The following is a 23,161-nucleotide window of genomic DNA, read 5'->3' on the forward strand; positions in this document are numbered from 1 at the left end:
CTGTCGAATACAACCGGTCATAGGTTGTCGAGAACTGGCATGCCACCACTTACCAGCTAATATAATTGATTAATTCTGGCACTGAGTTACAGCAGCATGAAATGACGTATGCATGTATATCATCCAAGCTTGTTTTGACTGTTGGATTAGCATCACTATGCTGTCAGAGGTGTCAGATCTGTGTACTAAATTTTGAATCCTGTATACTCCCAAGCACCTACAAACTTAATCAGTATTCTTCCTGTCATACAGTATGTTTCCAGTGTTGCAATTTTAATATTCAGCAGTGCACTTATGCAAATAGACAGGCATTTATGTGGCGATATGTATAGGGTGCTCAACAGTAAGGCCATGAGTGCTCGTACTTAACTGATAGGAGATGAATGTGGTTTTGTTTTGTGAAAAGTATACAACATACGATAAAATATAAAATCTAATCCTGACCCACCCTGGGGCACTCTCTCTCACTCCCACATAGAACACGAAAAGATGTGCGCAGTTTGTTATTAAAATGCACAAACTATAACTACACAACATCTGAAACAGAGTAAAAGGGAACTGTGCCTGGTTGGACATTAGAAAATAAAAGATGAAGCAATCCCCCTGGAAACACATTAAAATCTTTTACCTAAAGTACCACTTAGAAGACCAGACATCATACGGAATCCTAAAACATGGACCACATTTGATTTATCATCACATAAAATAGATGGCATGTCAGCTGGTGAGTGAGTTGCAGCCCTCGTGGCTTTGTATGAAACACATTCTGTTAAAAAGTGGTGCACAGATATCTGTATATGACAAAAATTGCATACTGGGATATCCTCCTGCTGGAGAAGGAATCCAACCATCAGAGGACAGAGGCAGTTTAAGAGTACTTCCTTTTGCTGCTGTGGCTGGGAGGAGGAATGCCATGGCCATGTCATTAGCTTCACTACCCATAGCTTGTTGTCCCTCAATCCTAACCGCTCCACCTTTTACAGATGCATAACCCTTCATGTCAACAGCGAGATAACTGCATGTATGGGGGCAGCACATTCAGAAATTGTATTTTCCAAGCAGGTATTCTTAGCTGCAGCATCTGCTGCTTCATTACCCTGAATGCCCCCATGCCCAAGTATCCAGCAAAATGATACCTCCTTGCTGTGCCTCTGTAAGTGGAAAATGGTGTCATGGATCAGCTGAAGATACTTTTCTGCTTCATACATGTGAAGGATAGCCTGAAGGGCACTTAGGGAGTAAGTGCAGATGCGGAATTAGTAGCATGAAGACACTGCATCTTCTCCATTGCACGCAAGATTGTACACATTAGATTGGTGCATAAGTTTGAAGCGTTTTTGTTTTGCATGTTGGTATTCCAGTTGCTATGGGTTTATTTATCAATTGTCATTTTTTATTTGTTGTTCACTGTTGCTCTTTGAGTTTACATATTGTCATTTTTTCATTTGGAGATAGTGAGTGGAGTTGTGGATGCTAGAAAATGGAGTACCAAGTGGACAAATCAGAACAGTTCTAACACATTCTTCTGTTGAAGTTCAATTGAGGGATGACAGCAGTGGAGGCAGTAAGAAAAATTTGCACCATGTATGAGGATAATGCCATTGGACAGAGCAGGGCAAAAAAATGGTTTCCTCATATTGCGAGGGATCATTTTGATGTTAGTGATTCTCCACATCAAGGAAGACATTCATTGTTTGATGAAGATCTTTCAAAAACATTAATCCACAATGACCTACATCAGTGTACTTCAAAACTGACAAATGTGATGAACTGTGATCATTTCACCATCATGAGACATTTGAATGCAATGGGGAAGGTTCAAGAATTGAATATATGGGTATGACATGCTCCAACCAAAATCACAAAAATCAATGGGTAGCCATATGTGCATCAGAGCTTGTTCATCATCGATTGGCTCATGAACAGCACCAACCATTCCTATACTCCATCATTACTGGTGATGAGAAATAGGGTGTTTTTGATAACGTAAGGAAAAGAGCGGAATGGTTGAGCCCAAACAAAATAAATAGCAACTCCCCATACAAGGACCTGCGTGCACCCACAAAAGATAATGTTACACATCTGGTGGAACAGTGATGGTGTGGTGTACTATGAATTGCTTCCCTGAGATGTAACCATCATTGCTGATCTTTACTGTTAGCAACTGAGAGGTCTTGTACATGCGATACAAATACAGTAACCTGTAAGACGGCGTGAGGTGATAATACTCCATGGTAAATCCCGTCCACATTCTGATAGACTCACAGAAAACACTATACAGGAATTGGGTTGGTCATTCCATGCCCACCTTATTCACCTGATCTTGTTCCCACAGATTTTCACCTTTCCTCCTGTCTATTGAACAACCTTCAAGGAACTTCCTTTCCAGATGAAAATGTACTCCGAACATGGCTCGACAAGTTCTTTGCCTCAGAACCACATGATTTATACTGCCGCAGAATAAAAAAGTCACTCCAGTATTGACAGATTGTTGTACATATTGAAAGAGAATGTGTTATTGATGACTAAAGTCTCTGCTGAGTGTATCTGTTGTGTTTATTAAACTTAAGGAAAAATATTATGAACTTATGCACCAAGCCAATAATTCATCATTGTACCAGGTAAGTGAATCTTGAGAACACATTCTGGAAACAACACAGTACATCCAGTGGAATGATCCTGTTTACACTCGTTAGGGTAAATGACCACACAGTAACAGTGTTTGGATAAAATTCTGCAAAACATCTATTTAAAAACATAGTATGTAGTAAAATTCTTTTCGTATACTGATAAATCTAAAATAAGTCTGGATCTCCTTATTATCCAGGTGGTGAATGATTCCAACCTTGATGAAGCACAGAAATATGATCCGCATTAAAAGCTACTAAGTCCTGCCTCCTGCCACTTGGAAATCCAAAATCACTTTGTTGCTCATGGCCTATTTCTGAATATTTGCTCCATTGGAGGGTGAGCAATTGTATGGAACACTGGGTTCATGGGGTGGAGAGCAACTGCATATATGACACATCATGAGGTTCCACTGCCAGATGATGAGCAGTGGTTTGCAAGCCTCAAAACAGAGGCTGGGGATCGGAATTGTGCTATATGATCCTGTCACCAACTGAAACCCCTCATGGTGAACACCATCAGTGCTCTTAAGGTAAGATGGCCTACTGAAGCCATAGACCCTTTGCTTTAATATTCTTAAGATGTGGTAACCATGTGAGCTGCTCATCAAATGTCAGACCCAGAAACTGCACGGAACTTTTAAAATTGAGAACAGTGTCCCTCATTTTAAGAATAGGCACATTAAAAGGGTGACAAGAACAATTAAAATTAACTCAAACACATTTCTCTGAGGAAAATTTGAAGCTTGTGTTATCAGCCCACTCCCCCAACTATTGTATCAACAGTTACAACTGATAAGTTGTCATTGCATGGTTGGAGGAGGAGCAAAATTAGGCAAAATGATCCACAAACAGTGAACGTCAAACAGGAGACTTACCTATGGATGTAATACCATTGATGCCAACAGCAAACAGATGCCTGGTTGGAAATGTGTATGGTTGCAAGTTTCTTCGTGAGTGTTGAAACAAATGAAGCTGAAAAGTTTGAGGGTTGAAGAAATTTGAACGCCGTCTTCAGTTCAGCATAAGATACGCCCTTAGTTATCTTCAGTGCTTATATTTTCTTTTCTTCCTTGAACATCATACACACACTGATCAAAGTGGGATGCAGGCCTGAACGATTGACAGGGGAAGGACACATATTTACTGCAGCATGGGTGGCCATTCCGAAACTTCTGGCACACGAAGCACCCCATGGGATTGGGGATGTGTGGTCTGACTTTTAGTCATAAAAGTTGAACATCAGTGTAAATGATTCTGATTATTCCAGTGTTACTGTCATGTGACACATTACAATTCACACTTCAATGACCCCCTGGTCATCCCACTTCTCCTTAAAGTCTGTAGTGTCCATATGTAAGATGTCACTCCACATGACTACCTCTTGACTGTAGTTCATGGTACAGTGCAGTTCAGCTACAATAGGATACTCATTCTAAAGTCTTGACTTCAGGATGTTGGTAACTTTCTATGATGCCATTGCTTAGGCCAGTAATGTGCAATTTTGTAACTGCTTAACAGAGTTGAGACTTCGAGCCAAACCGTAAAGTCCTTTTTGTATATAGAAGGGTGAGATCTCAAACTTACCATCTTCTCTTTGTGCCACAAGACAGACATTTGACATGCTGGGCATGTCCCATTACAATATAGGGCCTAAACTGTAGATGAACACTGCTCAGGAGGCCTACCCTTCCACGCTTGTTTACTGCCCAACAGACAACCTGAACTGTCTGGAGTGAGGTTTGAGAAATTGTGAATGGCATAGGGATCCCACTAGCAGCCAGGAAAATAAACTGGCTACCCAGACAGAGCCCCAGTTGCCTGAGCAAGCCTTATACAAATGAGGTGCAGTGGGTTCCCCAGAGATTACCTGCTACCGACTGTTCCATCTCAACAGCCATGCATCTCATCGATGTGGAGCACACCTTAAGATTGAAATTTTTTTTAGAGAGGTTTGTGCTGTTTTCATGACCCAGTTGGTTAAGCCAAGATCCTTGGTCCTTGTGGCACACAGCGTTCCACCAATGCGCCAGATGGTGGCCACTGAAACATGCCCAGAAGTAATGGTGACAGAAGACTGGCAGCAGCCACTGGTCCACAGCTCAGAAAACCTGAGTTCACTAATCCTGTACCCAGCAAATGAATATTGCCCTCCATGAGTGTTCACCATTTAGTGTGATCTGGGGAGACACTGTGACTTGCTGAATCCCACAAATGCAGCGATCATTATCCCTCACATGCATTCAGTTGCTGTAAAAGCAGTGCATAGTTGACCAGATCAGATACTGTTGTGAAATATGTCTAAATGTATTCCTGTAGTATCCTTCACTTTGTGTAGATAGCTGTACACCATGTGCAGAAATTCTGAAATGACTGTCATGAAGTTGGCTCTTTTTTTAAAAACCATGCTGGGTTCCATTTAGGATATTTTCTCTCATGAAGAAAGCATAAGCTGAGCAAACATAGCTAATCCAAGTATCTTACTAAATGAAGGAATAGGTGATAGTGTTCTGTAGTTTGACACTTACTCTTTTGGTTCTTTTTTTATGTGCAGGTATTTCTACACATCTGCTCAGTGCACTGGGAAATGTGTCTGCTCTGGCACTACAGTTAGTCAGATATGTAATTGGTTTAACCATAGCATTTGCACATTTTTTAATTATTGTACTGAGAAGATGACCCCAAACAGTTGTCTGTTTGATTTTTAGTTGTTAAATTATTCTGCATACATCTGGCCATTTTACTACTTCAAATTCAAAGCCTCATCTGTTGTGTAGCATTGTATTGTCTAGCTATGTGAATCTATGTCTGGAATTGTGATGCTAGTTATGAAGATAAAATTCTTCTTGAGACTATTTTGCAAACTGTTGGCACTTGTATCAGTTGACTTTCAGCTCTGATATTTATTATTTCCCCTTTCGTGTTTGTGTTTGACAGTATTTGTTAATGAATTTCCATGTGTTGTGTCATGGCTTACACTTGCTGATTGTTCTATTGCGTCACTGTGGAACTTGTTCTCTAAGCACAGAATTTCTGGTTTGAAACTGTGTTTGCAAGTTGCATATTTTTCTTTGAAAAGATGCGGCCAGATGATTTGCACAATATGTAGAGGTCATTCCAATTCTGCCAGAGATAGACTAAGATGGGTTATTTTAATTTCACACTTTTCTGATTTGTTTGGAGTTAATAATGTTGTTATTTGTAATGTTTCAACAAAATTTAATGTAATTCATTTGATTTCTCATTCAACCTTTCTAACAGATAATAGATACTACCACAATTATCACTAGGTGGTGTATTTTTGAGTGAATTTATGTCTCTTGCATTTAGGATTCATTTCTTCTCAACTGTTTCTGCAATTTATGGATAATCCACATTTATGTAGTCAATTTGATGCAATAATCATCAGAGTAAATCAGTTTCAAGCTACTGAACTGAATACAGCTTTCGGAATGTTTACTGGCATTAAAATACTCCTACACTTCACTATAGAACTCATCTTTATACGGCATTTCATGATAATAGCCTTTTCAAATTATAGTATTTTCTGATTTAACCACCCACATTTCTTTACATGGCCAATGGCGATACACTGTATAGTTTGTTACACAGCCAATAAAGCCAGATGGCCACCAGACTGATTGTATCTTGATGTCGGCTCTGTGTTCAAATGATGTTTTCCTGTAGCAAGTGTTACATGCATCTGCAAGTAGTGAAAGTGTCACTTATCCAAGCACGTGTTTTCAGGAAGAGACAATAATTGTAAACAAAGTAGGGTGAGCGGTTTAAAGTTTTGTGTACAATTGGTCGTCACCAGCATGGGGAGATCATCACATTTGTGCAGAGTTTGTGTTGGCGTTTGTGCTTTGCTGTGAGTCAGCACATCTTTGGCATGAAGTAGCCTGTGCCAGACACTACCACCACCCCGAAATGGTGGATAGAAATGTGCTCTGCAACAGCTGTGACAGTCAGCATCAGTGACCAGTGTGAGACAGAAGGAAGAGACTTCATGCAAGGGTTGTCAGCAGGTTGTGTGACTTCTGCTGCATGATACTGCATCCTGTGATTTAGAAGGGAAAGCTGCTCAGCTTGTGCTCAGTGGTGACATTACTGATGATATACAGGGTGTTACAAAAAGGTACGGCCAAACTTTCAGGAAACATTCCTCACACACAAATAAAGAAAAGATGTTATGTGGACATGTGTTCGGAAACTCTTAATTTCCATGTTAGAGTTCATTTTAGTATGTGTGTATCGTGAATGTCGCCACTGCATGCCTGTCTACAAACATATTATAAGCCTCAAAAACAAACAGGGCACTGTACTTCCTCGATTCAGCGCCAGTTGGCCCAATTGAAGGAAGGTAATGTTGACATCGGTGCTTGTGTTGACATGCGACTCATTGCTCTACAGTACTAGCATCAAGCACATCAGTACATAGCATCAACAGGTTAGTGTTCATCATGAACGTGGTTTTGCAGTCAGTGCAATGTTTACAAATGCGGAGTTGGCAGGTGCCCATTTGATGTGTGGATTAGCACGGGGCAATAGCCGTGGCGCGGTACATTTGTATCGAGACAGATTTCCAGAATGAAGATGTCCCAACAGGAAGATGTTCGAAGCAATTGATCGGCGTCTTAGGGTGCACGGAACATTCCAGCCTATGACTCGTGACTGGGGAAGACCTAGAACGACGAGGACACCTGCAATGGATGAGGCAATTCTTCATGCAATTGACGATAACCCTAATGTCAGCGTCAGAGAAGTTGCTGCTGTACAAGGTAACGTTGACCACGTCACTGTATGGAGAGTGCTACGGGAAAACCAGATGTTTGCGTACCATGTACAGCGTGTGCAGGCACTATCAGCAGCTGATTGGCCTCCACGGGTACACTTCTGTGAATGGTTCATCCAACAATGTGTCAAGCCTCATTTCAGTGCAAATGTTCTCTTTATGGATGAGGCTTCATTCCAACGTGATCAAATTGTAAATTTTCACAATAAACATGTGTGGGCTGAAGAGAATCCACACACAATTGTACAATTACGTCATCAACACAGATTTTCTGCGAACGTTTGGGCAGGCATTGTTGGTGATGTCTTTATTGGGCCCCATGTTCTTTCACCTATGCTCAATGGAGCCCCTTATCATGATTTCATATGGGATACTCTACCTGTGCTGCTAGAACATGTGACTTTACAAGTACGACACAACATGTGGTTCATGCACGATGGAGCTCCTGCACATTTCAGTCGAAGTGTTCCTACGCTTCTCAACAATGGATTTGGTGACCGATGGATTGGTAGAGGTGGACCAATTCCATGACCTCCATGCTCTCCTGACCTCAACCCTCTTGGCTTTCATTTATGGGGGCATTTGAAAGCTCTTGTCTGCTCAACCCCGGTACCAAATGTAGAGACTTTGTGCTCGTATTTTGGATGGCTGTGATACAATACGCCATTCTCTAGGGATGCATCAGCGCATCAGGGATTCCATGCGACGGAGGGTGGATGCATGTATTCTCGCTAACAGAGGACATTTTGAACATTTCCTGTAACAAAGTGTTTGAAGTCACGCTGGTACGTTCTGTTGCTGTGTGTTTCCGTTCCATGATTAATGTGATTTGAAGAGAAGTAATAAAATGAGCTCTAACATGGAAAGTAAGCGTTTCCGGACACATGTCCACATAACATATTTTCTTTCTTTGTGTGTGAGGAATGTTTCCTGAAAGTTTGGCCGTACCTTTTTTGTAACACCCTGTATATGTGGGACTGCATGGAGGACTGAGTCTGCTCAATTGAAGGAAGCAGTCAGATACTATATGGAAATGGTACAAGTGCTCTATAGATAGACTTTACTGCAGGACAGCTTACCTTCCAATAGTTTTTTGTTTTACACAGACTAGAATCCACCTGGTGTTTACATATGGTGTATGCAGGGGTACTTGACCACTGCACTTGAATTAATGTGCGCTGTGCTATGTTGCTGGTAAGAGGGTGTTATCAGCATGATGATTGGGGTCACGCAGCTGATGTGCTCTGCACATGCAAGAACACTGTGCACTATCAGTATGCCTTGAATGGCCCTTGCACTGAGTTCATTTGACATTTCAGTTTGTGCTGCGAGTGAGACTGTGTCACTGTATGATATATGTGTGTTAGCTTAGTGTAAATCTAACATAGTGGATCTGTTGCAGGAGAATGTTAAAAGCACTGTTGTATCTAATAGGTTGTGCTACTTTAATTATAAATATTATCTGGTCTTTTAGAACAGAGTACGATTAAGGTTATATGTTATTAGCTTGCCTACATGGCACCATGGCTTGGTTGGTACTCATGGTTATGATGACAGTAGTTATTAAGACTTCGGGGGATCATGTAAAGTTCTTTGAAATGGTGGCCATTTTGCTATAAGTGTATGTTAGGTGAGTGCCAACACTATAGTCTGTGGGTGTTGGCGGTAACTGATTGTATGACAAAACATTAATGTGGTTTTCTTTGCAGATGAGCATATTGTGGGCATCTGAATTGTAATTAACTTGTGTACTATCTGGTAGCAGCAGCACTGGGGCTTGAAGTATATTGTATACTGTAAATGAGTCAGCTGCTGTACTGTAAATGAGTCAGACACTGTTTGCTGGGCAGAATGCAAAACACTTTGTTTGACCAACGTGTCTTTAATGTGTTCAAATGATTAATTGTGCTTTTAAAATTTATGGCTCCAGGAATGTTAAATTAAATAGCATTTGTGAAATTTAATCTGATAGATATTTTTAAATAATAAATTGTCCAAACTGTCACTCTGCACTTGTTGTACCCAAAGCCTGCTCCACACAATCTGATGGTACAGTTCTACATCAGCTGAGGAGAGGCATGTAGACCACAGTGTTGCACCAGGTGTCTACTGACAGCTGCTTTGCCTTCCCCATCAGCTGCACCTGGTGTGAGGCAAGCCACAACTGACGCATACAGTGCTGCATCTGGTGAAAGTGGATGTAAGTAAGTAAGCATCACAACTTAGCATGGAGAGGCAGTGCACTGGAACGTGTTCGATATCAGGCGGTTATGTGGAAAGGAATGGTGGGAACTGACATGGCTAATTCAAATGGCTATACTGAAGGGAAAACTACACCATTTAGAGAAGTGGTGAATATACAACAGCAGTATGAGGATATAATGCTTGTTATAGAATATGAATTTTCTGGGCAAAAGAAGATACAGGTAAGTGATAGTAAATTAAAAGTAGAGTTAGAGGAGAAAATATAGCAATAGGCATCAGAGCAGACATTATTAATTGGCAGGTTGGAACAACCACAAAAATAAAATGACAATTACAGAGAAGATTTACACAAACCGATGAAAACATATGCAAGTTCAGTGATAATGGTGCCACCTAACAGAGATGCAGCCAAAACAGCCCCTGCTGCTAAAATCACAGCAACACAAACAATGCAACAAAACAAATTGTTATAAAGCCAAGAACAAATGAAGAGGCAAAGGGAGTTCAACAGAAACTATTGACCTTAATAAACACCACCAAAGAGAAAATTTGTATAAAGAAGTTCAAGCAAAATCAATAACTCGCATCTGTTTGAAGGAAATAAATTCACACATGCCTATGAAACTAGACATAAATTGAAATACATGCTACCTTGTCACAGACTCACATTATATGAAAATACTCCATACTGCATGACTCTGAAGATCAGAAATAAGATAAGGTCAGTATTTGGGGAATCCATATCGGAGACCATTGGCACATACCTAAAAAACAAATGGTATTATAGTCTAGAAGAATTTCTAAATGAATAAAAAGCAAATGTTATAGTTTAGAAGAATTTATAAGTAGGAATAGGGAGTAAAGCCCTTCTGACATGGAGCAAGATTCGCTGTAAGTTTCTGAGCTGGCTCGCGCAACGGCTACCTTGCGGGCTCCGTCGTCTGCTAGCGAGCTACTTTGCTGGGAACCTTGCAAGATTTCCAGGATAGGTCCGGTGCTATTTTTCTTGTAAGGTTCCCTGCGTGCCACCTGCGTTGACCAATCATGAGACGTTTCAGTCGCGGAAAGCTTGGGCGGGAAGCCTTTGTTGTTAGTCGCTTTTCTGCTGTTGTGAGGTGCGGTAGGAAGTTCATATAATTATTAAATAATGACACCACGGTGGTCCAAGGAACCGATTAACACATTGATATGTACTTATGGGGAAGAACGGTGTCTGTACATCATGAAAAGCGCAAACTACTATAATAAACACTTGCGTGCAGAAGCACTCGGAAGAGTTGCAAGTGACGTGTGTCTTCTTCGACCATATCCATACGTATAAAATATGCAAAGGATGTACGATCTTCTATCCTATAAAATAAAGTCGTATATAACAGTCATTATCGGTATATTTATAAAATCAAACAGTAATGAAATGGTGATACTTTTCAAACAAATGTAGGTGTTATGCGAACTGACCTCAACTCTTTATGAAGCATGGACCGCACACCTTTTCCAGCGTTTCTCCTCTTAATACAGTTTTTCGTCAATTCTTTCTTTCTTCTTCTCTCATTAGCATGCATTTCTGCATCGTTTAGCACCAAAACAGCTAATAATGGCAGTTTGCTCTGAACATATGTACCTGAAGCAGCCATCTTCGTTCGATACAACATGCAGCCGATCACAACACAACTAGCTGCCGATCTTGCACCATGGGAGAGCTTCGACATGGAAGATAGCCGGCTCCCTTCCCTGCAAGCCGGCGAGCAGCACGCCATCTTGCAAACTTGCGGCGAACCTTGCTCCGTGTGAGACGGGCTTAAGGATACAAGTACAAATGGTATACTTTCGAAGCCATATAGATACAAAGTATACACATTCACTGTATATTCATGTTTATATATAGAATTATAGTTTGAATGGCGGTTTGTATTCCATTCAGTACATCCATACTTCATATAGGTGTGTGAAGCCTATGGTAATGATTCGATGAGTTATGAAAAGAGTTAAAATATAATGTTGTATTTTTATTGTAATAAGCAATGTATGTATACGTATTTCCTGTAGTATATAAAATACTGTAACAACTTAGGTTAAAGACTGACGAGTCACCAATGTTCTCAATCGAATGTTTGTATAAAAACACGTTGTGTGACAACAAAGTATCTTATCTTATCTTATCTTAATGTAGTTAACCTGGAACTGCTACACAAAGTACCACAGGAAAGATGACAAATGACAAAAAGGTGTAAGAGACACTTAAATGTGAACTGCCTAAGAAAAAGAGACCTTAATGTTACTGTATGATATTTCAGAGGACACAGATGCAAAGACACTAAGACACAATATACATGCAGAACCTTGAGGATGGGCTGACCAAGGAAAGCTTCAAAACTGGCTTCACAGTATGATTCAGGACAGGCCCAATATTAAGAAATTAAATCATTTTATTCCACCCCCATGAGCGCACATAAAGTGCCATAACATGACATGGCATGGACTCAACTAATGTCTGAAGTAGTGCTGGAAGGAACTGACACCAAGAATCCTGCGGGATTGTCTATAAATCTGTAAGAGTATGAGGGGGTGAAGATCTCTTCTGAAAAGCACATTGAAAGACATCCCAGATACGCTCAATATTGTTTGTGTCTCAGAAGAGTGTTCCTGGAGCCACTGTGTAGCAATTCTGGACATGTGGGGTGTTTTGTTGTTCCGCTGGAATTGCCCAAGTCCGTCAGAATGCACAATGGACATGAATGGATGCAAGTGATCAGACAGCATGCTTACGTATGTGTCACATGCCTAGTCATATTTAGATGTATCAGGGGTCCCATATCAACTCAACTGCACACACCCCACATCATTACAGAGCCTCCACCAACTTGCACAGTCCCCTGCTGACATGCAGGGTCCATGGATTCATGAGGTTGTCTTCATACCCATACATGTCCATCCGCTTAATACAATTTGAAATGAGACTCGTCTGATCAGGCAACATGTTTCCAGTCATGAACAGTCCAATGTCAGTGTTGACAGGCCCAGGTGAGGCGTAAAGCTTCATGTCGTGAAGTCATCATGGGTACACGAGTGGGCCTTCTGCTCCGAAAGCCCATGTTGATGATGTTTCACAGAATGGTTTGCACTCTGACACTTGTTAATGGACCAGCTTTGAAATCTGCAGCAATTTGTGAAAGGGTTGCACTTCTGTCACGTTGAACAATTCCCTTCAGTTGTCGTTGGTCTCGTTGTTGCAGGTTATTTTTCCGGCCACAGTGATGTCAGAGATTTGATGTTTTACTAGATTCCTGATACACCGAAGTACCAAAGAAAGTTGTATAGGCATGTGTATTCAAATACAGAGATGTGTAAACAGGCAGAATACAGTGCTGTGATCGGCAACGCCCATATAAGACAAGTGTCTGTTGCAGGTGTTAGGTCAATTACTGCTGCTACAATGACAGGTTATCAAGATTTAAGTGAATTTGAACATGGGGTTATAGTTGGCCCATGAGCAATGTGACACAGCATCTCTGAGGTAGCGATGAAGTGGAGATCTTCCTGTACGACCACTGCATGAGTGTACCATGAATACCAGGAACCCGGTGAAACATCAAATCTGTTACAATGGTCATCCACGAATACTGGTAGATATCTTGTTAATGCACTTCTTCTAATCTTTAATCATTTAATTTTATTTTAGTGTTTCTTGCTAGCTTCCCTTTCAGCAGGAGGTAAATAGTTTTGCAGGGTGCTAGTGACAATCTGACACTTTGACACCATCCTTGAAGTTCATGGAGCACTGCATTAAATTTATGTAATACAATTCTTCTGTGGTCACCACTTACAATGAACAGTGTCTGCAAATTCTACTGGTCTGCTTATGTTACCACAACCATGCAACTTCTGTAGTGTGGGCTCCAGTGTTATGTCCCAAAACTCCGGACCATACACTGATCTCTGTGGACAGCCTTTTGTCATTGTCTTTGTGGTGTCACCGCCAGACACCACACTTGCTAGGTGGTAGCTTAAATCGGCCGTGGTCCATTTAGTACATGTCGGACCCACGTGTTGCCACTGTGTGATCACAGACCGAGCGCCACCACAAGGCAGGTCTCGAGATACGGACTAGCACTCGCCCCAGTTGTACGACGACATTGCTAGCGACTACACTGACGAAGCCTTCTCTCATTTGCCGAGAGACAGTTAGAATAGCTTTCATCTAAGTCCATGGCTATGACCTAGCAAGGCGCCATTAGCCTTACATAGTTTGATAGTTATCGTATGAAATGTCTCATCAAGAACGTTGTAAACCAATGAGGAATTAAAAGATAAGTATTCGAGGAGCTGCATACTTTTCTTATTAGAATTCACTACTTATCCTGTTCCAGAATTCACGCCCGTCTGCGTTAGATAGCGTGCATTTCGGTCTACTCTATCTACAAGGTGTTGGCACATTAGCCAACACATCATTGGCGACGAGACAACGGAAAGGGGCTTGTTCTTTCTAATTGCTTACATTTACTTGTGTCATGGCTTCGCCACAATCTCCAGATGTACTGTCCGAATTTTATCGCTTGCAGAATCAGCAGACGCAGGCGTTATTGGATGCCCTTGGACAGCTCATCCAGGGTCAACGTGCCATTCAAACCTATGCGGCAGCCACCGGTTCGCCACTGCCACAGCCACAGCCACAACTCGCAGTTGCACCGTCTTTTAGGCACTACGATCCAGCGCAAGAGTCATGGACGGAATGGTCCCGCCAGTTTGGATTTCATCTCGCCGCCTACAGAATTCAAGGTAACGAGCGGCAGCCTCATTTATTGTCGTGTGTAGGGGTACAAACCTACCGTGTGATAGTGAAATTGTTTCCCCGACGCGACGTAGCAACACTGTCATACGAAGAAATTTTGTCTGCTTTAGATGCCTATTTCAAAGAAACAGTAAATGTCGTTGCAAAAAGGTATACGTTCTTTCGTACAAAACATACGGCCGGTCAAACTAATAGGGAGTGGGTTGCAACTTTGCAAGGCCTTACTAGGGATTGTGCGTTTGAATGTGACTGTGGCCTTCCTTATTCAGATACTATGGTGCGTGATGCAATTGCACAGAACGTTTCTGATGTTCGCATATGGGAACAGATTTTGAAACTAGTTAATCCCTCCCTTCAGCAAGTGATAGACATATTGGATAGACAAGACACGCTTGACTTTGCTCAGGAATCATTTGAAACTTCACCGGCTGTGTGTCGCATTAACCAGACCGCCGGGCGCGCTGCAAGGAACTGTAAACAGCCTTCGCACACGACCGCACAGCTGCCGCCACGCACTAAACCAGGTGTGCCGCGCCAGCATACAAATGCAGTGAAATCATGCCCGCGGTGTTCTACTAGACATTCGCGTGCAAATTGCCCGTCATGCCAAGCTATATGCATTTTCTGTCATAAGAAAGGACATGTTCAAAGTGTTTGCCAGAAAAAGCTCAGATCAGACAATCACAATCATTCCCAGCCTTTTGCTTCGCGCCGGAATCGAACCAAGGACACTCAGGCTCGTGGACCTTCCCCCTTGGACATTCATGTAGTTAATTCCACTTCGTCCAGTGCCACTGTCTCTACCTGTGACTGTGTTCGTCCCACAAAAAGTGTGCGTCGACGTCGCCGGAAATCGCGTCAATTAGCAAGTGATGCTGTGCCTGTATCAGTTCAAATTGCACAAGACAATCGCTCTTGTCATCGGCAGGACAATAAGCTTTTTGTAGATTTGGACTTTAATGGCAAGGTCATACCATTCCAGCTCGATACCGGATCTGCTGTTTCATTGCTCAATCACGACACGTACAAACAACTGGGCAAACCTCCGTTGCGTGCCGCAAATGTTCAGCTCAGTACATATTCAGGACAGAAAATTCCTGTGTTAGGACAGTGCAGCCTTCTTGCAACATACAAGGGACAAACAAAACTTGTGTCATTTTACGTTCTTCTACTGCAGTGAACTTGTTTGGTTTAGATTTATTTCAATTGTTTAACATGTCTATAGTAAATCAGGTCTTATCAGTGAATCAGACTGTGCCTTCAGACAGTGTTTCTCGTTTGTGTGAAGAATTTGCAGACATTTTTGTACCGGGCCTGGGTTGCGCTAAAAACTATGAAGCACATTTGGACCTGAAAGTCAACGCGCAACCGAAATTTTTCCGAGTGCGAAATGTTCCTCACGCATTGCGTGTTGAGGTCGCAAGAACATTAAACGATTTAGCATCACAAGGTGTGAATGAATGTGCGCAATGCCTCTTCTATTTCAGCTCCGCTTCATAGCTTACGCCGTAAGGGTGTTCCGTTCGTCTGGACGACGGAATGCGAACGCGCCTTTCGCCAGTTGAAATCGGCGTTGCTTTCTAATACTTGCCTTACGCCATTCGATCCCCAGAAACCCCTTTTGTTGATGGTAGATGCATCGGATATTGGGATCGGTGCTGTGCTTGCGCACAAAGTTGGCTCACATGATCGCCCTATTGCCTTTGCGTAAAAATTGCTCTCGTCTGCGCAAAGAAGCTTTAGCTCCCGTGTTTGGTGTTACTAAGTTCCATGATTTCTTGTATGGTCGTCACTTTACCATCATCACAGACCACAAACCTTTGACATCACTTTTTCATCCGAACAAGCCTGTACCTCCGCGTACAGCGCAGAAATTCATTCGCTGGACTATTTTCCTCTCACAGTACCGCTACGATATCTTGTATCGGTCCACTGCTAAGCACGGAAACGCCGATGCGTTGTCCCGTTTGCCTGTTGCTGAGGATAGAGCATTCGATTCTTCCAAACTTGCTTGCATGTTCATTGATGCGGAAACCGATGAAGTGGTCGAATCGTTTCCGATTGATTTTCGTCATGTAGCTACAGCCACGGCTGCTGACCCTGTCCTTGCTACCATTTTGCGTTTTGTTGCTACGCAATGGCCTTTGTCAAAGTCTCGGATCGAGGATCCGTTGGTTCGCCGATTCTTTGCTCACAAGGAGAGACTTTTTGTTTGACGTGGTGTTTTGTTGTTGCGCTCTGATAATGATCAGTCCAGAGTTGTGGTCCCACGTTCGTTACAGTCCTCTGTTTTACAGCTTCTTCACCAAGGACATTGGGGTATAGTGCGAACGAAACAACTTGCTCATCAGCACTGTACTTGGTTCGGAATCGATGCTGCGATTACGAATATGTGTTCTTCTTGCATGGCGTGTGCCGAACAACAATCCGCACCACCGCGGAGAGTCTTTGCATGGCCAAAGGCCACTTCCCCTTGGCAACGCTTGCACATAGATTTTGCTGGTCCATTCTGGAATGCTCGATGGTTGGTTCTGGTAGATGCCTTCAGTAATTTTCCTTTTGTTGTCCGGATGTCTTCCACGACGTCAACTGCCACCATCCAAGCGTTGTCTGCTATCTTTTGCATGGAAGGTCTTCCGCAGACTATTGTTTCCGACAATGGCCCACAATTCATGTCCGCAGAATTTCAGTCATTCTGCCAGGCCAATGGTATTCAACATCTGACTTCCGCGCCGTTTTCGCCTCAGTCAAACGGTGCCGCTGAACGATTGGTCCGGACTTTCAAGTCACAGATGTTGAAGTTGAAAGAATCGCATTCTCGGGAGGATGCATTGTTGCTCTTTTTGTCTTCGTATCGCTCTCAGCCCCGAGATGGTCGCTCGCCGGCTGAGTTGCTCCACGGTTGTCCTCATCGAACCTTGATGTCTTTGCTGCATCCGCCGCATCAGGTTCCTGTACAGCGGCAGACTCCTGCTTTTGTTCCAGGCGACATTGTATTCTATCGCAACTATCGAGGTTCACGGCGTTGGCTCGCAGGGCGCATTCTTCGCTGCCTCGGCCGCGCGATGTATTTGGTTTTGGGGGCCTCTGGTGAGGTGCGTCGGCATCTCAATCAGCTGCGCCTCTGTCGTCGCACGGGTTCAGCCACTCCCCGTCTGCTTTCAGCGACTGTGCCGTCCGGTCAGCGCCCTGGGGACCTATCTACTGGCTCGCCTCATCCCCAGGTGTTACCGACGATGCCTTCCATTTTGCCCCATGGCGATGCGCCACCGCAGCCGCCGCCGCCTGTTCTCCCGCCGGCGCCGCCCGCATTCGACGCTTCGCTGCAGCCGACAAGCGCCTCCCTGGGTCACGCGCTGCCGATCGCTTCCCAGGACCAGCTGTTCTCCGCCATGGACCTCTTGCCCGCTTTGGACCACATGACGTCATCGCACGTCGGATACCCCGACGCAATGGAGGTCGACCCTTCGGCCCCTCCTGACTCTTTACGGGCGCATACACCTCATGTTGGCGTGCACCCTGGACTAGGTTTTCAGGCGTTTCCTAGCTCCCCTCGGACCGAATGGCCGGGTGCGGATGGCACAGCCTCGCCTGTTGTTAGGCTCCCCACCTCATCGCATACGTCAACATGGGGTCCTCCCCACGGCGGGCGGAAGCCTTATAATACGACCGTTCGCTGATTTGCGGGGGAGGAATGTGGTGTCACCGCCAGACACCACACTTGCTAGGTGGTAGCTTAAATCGGCCATGGTCCATTTAGTACATGTCGGACCCATGTGTTGCCACTGTGTGATCACAGACCGAGCGCCACCACAAGGCAGGTCTCGAGATACGGACTAGCACTCGCCCCAGTTGTACGACGACATTGCTAGCGACTACACTGACGAAGCCTTCTCTCATTTGCCGAGAGACAGTTAGAATAGCCTTCATCTAAGTCCATGGCTATGACCTAGCAAGGCGCCATTAGCCTTACATAGTTTGATAGTTATCGTATGAAATGTCTCATCAAGAACGTTGTAAACCAATGAGGAAATAAAAGATAAGTATTCGAGGAGCTGCATACTTTTCTTATTAGAATTCACTACTTATCCTGTTCCAGAATTCACGCCCGTCTGCGTTAGATAGCGTGCATTTCGGCCTACTCTATCTACAAGGTGTTGGCACATTTGCCAACACATCAGTCTTCATTATTTCTTCTCATGGGAATATTAGAGAAGCATGTCCCTCATGGCAATAGTCTATCAGGTAGTTGGACAATGCCTCTGGACACTCCAAGTCTCTAAGATGACCAAAGAAAGATGAAGACCATAGGTCATTGAAAGCACCAGCAATATTGATCATCATTGCTAGAGCATATGTAGAATGTATATCTGTTGCCAGTGAGATCGTCTTATTAATTGTGTCTTCAGTTGACTTGACTCTTCTAAAACCATACTTGTGAGGGATCATCCAGCATAGCAGTCTATGACCTTGTAATCTCTTGCATAATAGTTTTTCAAGTATCTTGCCAAGAACATTCAAAAGACAAATTGGCCTATAGTATTTGGCTATCTTCAGATCCTTGTCTTGCCCTTTATTAATTATCACCACTTCAGTATTCTTCCACAGTTCAGGGACCCTTCCTTGGAATAGGCACTTGTTATATAGTTCACACAAATAACTATCTAATTGGTCACCCAAGGCTTGTATTCCTTCGGTCAGGATCCCATCTGGTCCTGGAGATTTCTTCTTTTTCAATCTTAAAATTACTTGCCTAATTTCTTCTTGTGTGAAGGGGTAATACACAAGCTTGTTGTTTCTATAGTCTTCCCATAACACTTTTCATGACCCACACTGATCTTCTGTCTTATCTTCTCCTCTGTCATCAGGAAGCAGTGTTTCCATTAGTGGGGCATGGACTGTAACCAACTTTCTGTTACCATCCAATCATTCTGTTTAAGCATGGATAATACTGTTGGTGATCATATTTTCTCACAGACTATGTTGTATGATATACTCCTGGGTTTGGTTTCTAAGTTTGTCTGTGCAGATTTCTTCCATCATTCCATTTTTATTTTCCATAACTCCTCCTTAAACATTGTTTAACAGTCCTGTATCTCTGCAGCCTTCAGATTCTTTCTTCTTGCATCTTGCTGCTCTGGTACAACTTCTTATTGTTTCAATCTTAATTTCTGCAGCACCTAGGTCCAGATTCCTCCTAACAGGAGGACCTCTCCTGTTAGGTATTGATGCCTCAATTGCTCTGTGTATGGCCAGTGTAAGTCCTTGCACTTTAACATATACAGCATCACCCAGCAATGAATTTCATGGACATTCTCAGTTCTTGATGCTGAATTGTGGCTTATGCGAACATTTTCTATGATGTCTTGGATTTCCCTTCCAGTGGTGGTATTGTGTACGAAATTACAATCACTCAATTTCATTCCACTCTCAACCTTCCAGCCTTTCACATGGCACACCGCTGCTGTATTTGCATGAGTGACATCTATATCTGACGTTCCTCCAACCCTTCCCTCGTAAGCTGATGGATTGCAAATTGTAGGCAATACCTGTAGGTTGAGTTCTACAATCTCTTCTTCTAGTTGCCTTCCATGGTCATCAGTCAGGTAGCTCTACCACAGTACTGATTTCACACTTGCATCAGTGTAGTACACAAGAGGCTTAATTCATCCTAGGTGACTAATCAGATACTCATTGATCTCATCACTAAAGTGAAAATGCATGGAAACCAGGAAGCAACTCTCCTTTCTGGTTAAAATTTCCGTGCATATTACATGCTCTGAACAATATTGTGATACTTTTGTCACTGTGTGATACTTTTGTCACTGCTATACCTTTGTTAAATACTATTATTGATGTCACAGGACGTTGCCCTTGGGTGAATATCTGGGCAGTTATTGGCATACTGGGAACCTTTCCTGCCTTAGTGTATGATTATTGGAGACACAATACACTGCCACTCTTCTAGTCTCATGCAATATGCTGGCACATCTCATGGCATTAAATTGTCCTATTTTTATTTCCATTAGAGATGGTGGGTATATATTAGACACACTTGCCACTCTCATCTGTAATCCCATGCTGTAAGACCATGCATCATCACAAAGTGCTCAAATAATGTATCTGAGGAAAATAATTCCTTTCTTGTGGCAGAAATTTGTTTTAATAGCTTCTACAGTTCTCCCACTTCTACTGATAGATTGTTCACTTTGAGATGGATTCTGTCTATAAGATCAGGTACAGAAAAAGTAATATTCTCTCCTTTTGGGTACATATCAGGCAACAGCCTTGCCACAGTGGATACACCAGTTCCCGTCAGATCACCCAAGTTAAGTACTGTTGGGTGTGGCTGGCACTTGGATGGGTGAGCATCTGGGCCGCCATGCACTGTTGCCATTTTTGGGGGGGCACTCAGCCTCGTGATGCCAATTGAGGAGCTACTCGACTGAATAGTAGTGGCTCCAGTCAAAAAAACATCATAATGACCAGGAGAGCGGTGTGCTGACCACACGCCCCTCCTATCCGCATTCTCAGCTGAGGATGACATAGAGGTCAGTTGGTTCCGGTGGGCCTGATGACGGAGTGCTTGGGTACATATTCCTTAGCATATGTCTTAATGCTGTGTAAGCATCATCCACTCTTCCAGCCAAATGGACTGCATCACGTTCTCTATGCTTTCATAAATTTATTGTAGATCTGTTCTGTCTGTGTTCTCTCGCCCACTTCTCTGTAGTATGTGTTTGCTTCCTGTATGAATTGGCTCCGAGTCTTGTAATGTTTTTGTTGCAGAGTCATATTCTGCATTGGCAAATCTTCTTTTACTTCTGTAGGCTGCACAGTATTTTCCTCAGGATGTGTGCTGTCATATTCTAAATACAGCTGTGCAGTTTGTGTCAAAAAATCCTCCTCACTTACATCATATGTCACTCCTACATCTGCCTGTGATTGTGCTTCTCTCTTATACCGCATAGTTATGAATTTTCACCATAACCTTCTCTCCTGCTTTTTCATTGGAACATGAAGTTCTGCTTCAGTCTGTCATATGCTTTTTCTATGGTACTTATTTCTCACATTTCACAAGAAGTTCCTCACTCTTTCAGTGTCCCCCCTCCTCCACACCACTTGTTTGACTTTACTGCTTTATTGTCTGATACGGCGTTCTTCCTCAGGGTGTCCACAAATTACTACCTGTTTTTCACAATGTTTTGCCAGATGACCAAAGTCTTGGCATTGAACACACTGCCTCACTATTAGATAGTATTTTACTGAAAAAAAATAACACCCAAGATATACTTTTTGTTGCTACATGAGAGTAGTTCTAACCTCAGAGCCCACTTCGGTAACTTGATGGACCACTTTTTGAAGCTGCTGCTACAATACTGCCCTGCCTAAAACTTATTATTGTATCATTGTATTTTATCCCAGATAGTAGCACTGAATTACTCATCGAGACACTAGAAAAACTGATCATAATGTTAGAAAAATAGACTAAGCATAACATTTTTTTTTTATCTTGGAGGATGTCAACATTGATACTAGAACCAGGACTTCAAAACATCTCAATTTTCTTAATATGTTAAGTTCACATGACATGTTCTGTGCTACTGATAACCCAACAAGACAGTACTCGTGTTTCAATGATGTCATAACTAAATGCAGTTTTGAGGTAAAATTGTTTGATACCCACTTCTTATCTGACCATAAAGGCATCTTACTAAAACATATGGTTAATAATACTCAAACTGTTTGTAGGTAGACTGAACAAATCAGGATAATTAATTACACAAATGTGACTACAGGACCAAGCAACAAATGATGAAATAGCAAGCAATAATCTCTGACTGTGTCAATATTGATGATGTCTTTAACCAATTTATTACTGCACTTTCTGATACACTTGAACAATGTTCTTCCAGAATAGCTAAAAGATGCAGATCTTCAGCAATAAAGCATTTACAGACATCTGTACATAAATGCTTCACACCTAAATTACAAAAACTTAGATCTTTAATCATAATTTACTATGATAAATCAAAGAACTGTTATAAAGTGAAGAACATAAAAATAAAAACTAAATACAGGGCTGAGATTAAATGGGCCAAATGCCAAGTAAATGATGAATATATTAGTAATGCCCATAATAAGAGCAAAGTTGCCTGGAAGGTTGTGAAGTCTGAAATAGGTAAAAGCAAGAACCATAAAAATCTTTCAAGTGATGTCAGTATTACACCTGATGAATTTATGACTTTTTTGTCAATGCCTCAAATGTACCTAGCTCAAGCTTAGGTGTCTCTCAAAAATGTGAAAGTGAACAAAGCTTTCAATTTAGAAATGTACTCCTGAAACACACACAAAATGTAACAAAAATTGATAAATGGTCAACAATTAAGGTCTAAGAAACCAAGAAATGTATAGCAAAATTAAGCAATTGAAGGTGTCGGAGAGATACAGTCATAAGCCACATAGAACTAGTTTTGAGATACAGCGAGTTCAAAGTTCCACGGAGGTCTGAAAATGTTAAATACAAAATAGAAACCTTATTTCTACTGCAAACACTTGCTTAATACTTGCGAAGCATGTTGTTAAATAGTCAACTCCCTGAATGCTATAAAATATTAATTTTAGAATGATTCTAATTAAGAAGTAGTCAACGGTGGCTTATGACTATATCTCCCAAAAAATTGTTTAAAACATAAAGTATGAATTTGTAAGGAGTTATTTTAACTCCTCTTACACAGCAAGGAG

At 42.3% G+C, this 23,161-nt stretch overlaps 1 protein-coding gene and 1 long non-coding RNA gene across 7 annotated transcripts in view; one reads left to right on the forward strand and one right to left on the reverse strand.

The window, feature by feature from the left end:
* The window catches only part of LOC126470094 (uncharacterized), a 1,674,514-nt gene that overhangs the window by 237,796 nt on the left and 1,413,557 nt on the right, over window positions 1–23,161 (reverse strand). The window lies entirely within an intron of this gene.
* LOC126470097 (uncharacterized) overlaps window positions 1–23,161 on the forward strand; it is a 306,248-nt gene that overhangs the window by 151,038 nt on the left and 132,049 nt on the right. The window contains exon 2 of the long non-coding RNA XR_007586125.1: window positions 3,035–3,160. This is a non-coding gene — a long non-coding RNA (uncharacterized LOC126470097). The remainder of the gene's footprint in view (window positions 1–3,034; window positions 3,161–23,161) is intronic.

This window comes from Schistocerca serialis, chromosome 3, assembly GCF_023864345.2.
Source record: "Schistocerca serialis cubense isolate TAMUIC-IGC-003099 chromosome 3, iqSchSeri2.2, whole genome shotgun sequence".
In the NCBI taxonomy this organism is placed as follows: domain Eukaryota; kingdom Metazoa; phylum Arthropoda; class Insecta; order Orthoptera; family Acrididae; genus Schistocerca; species Schistocerca serialis.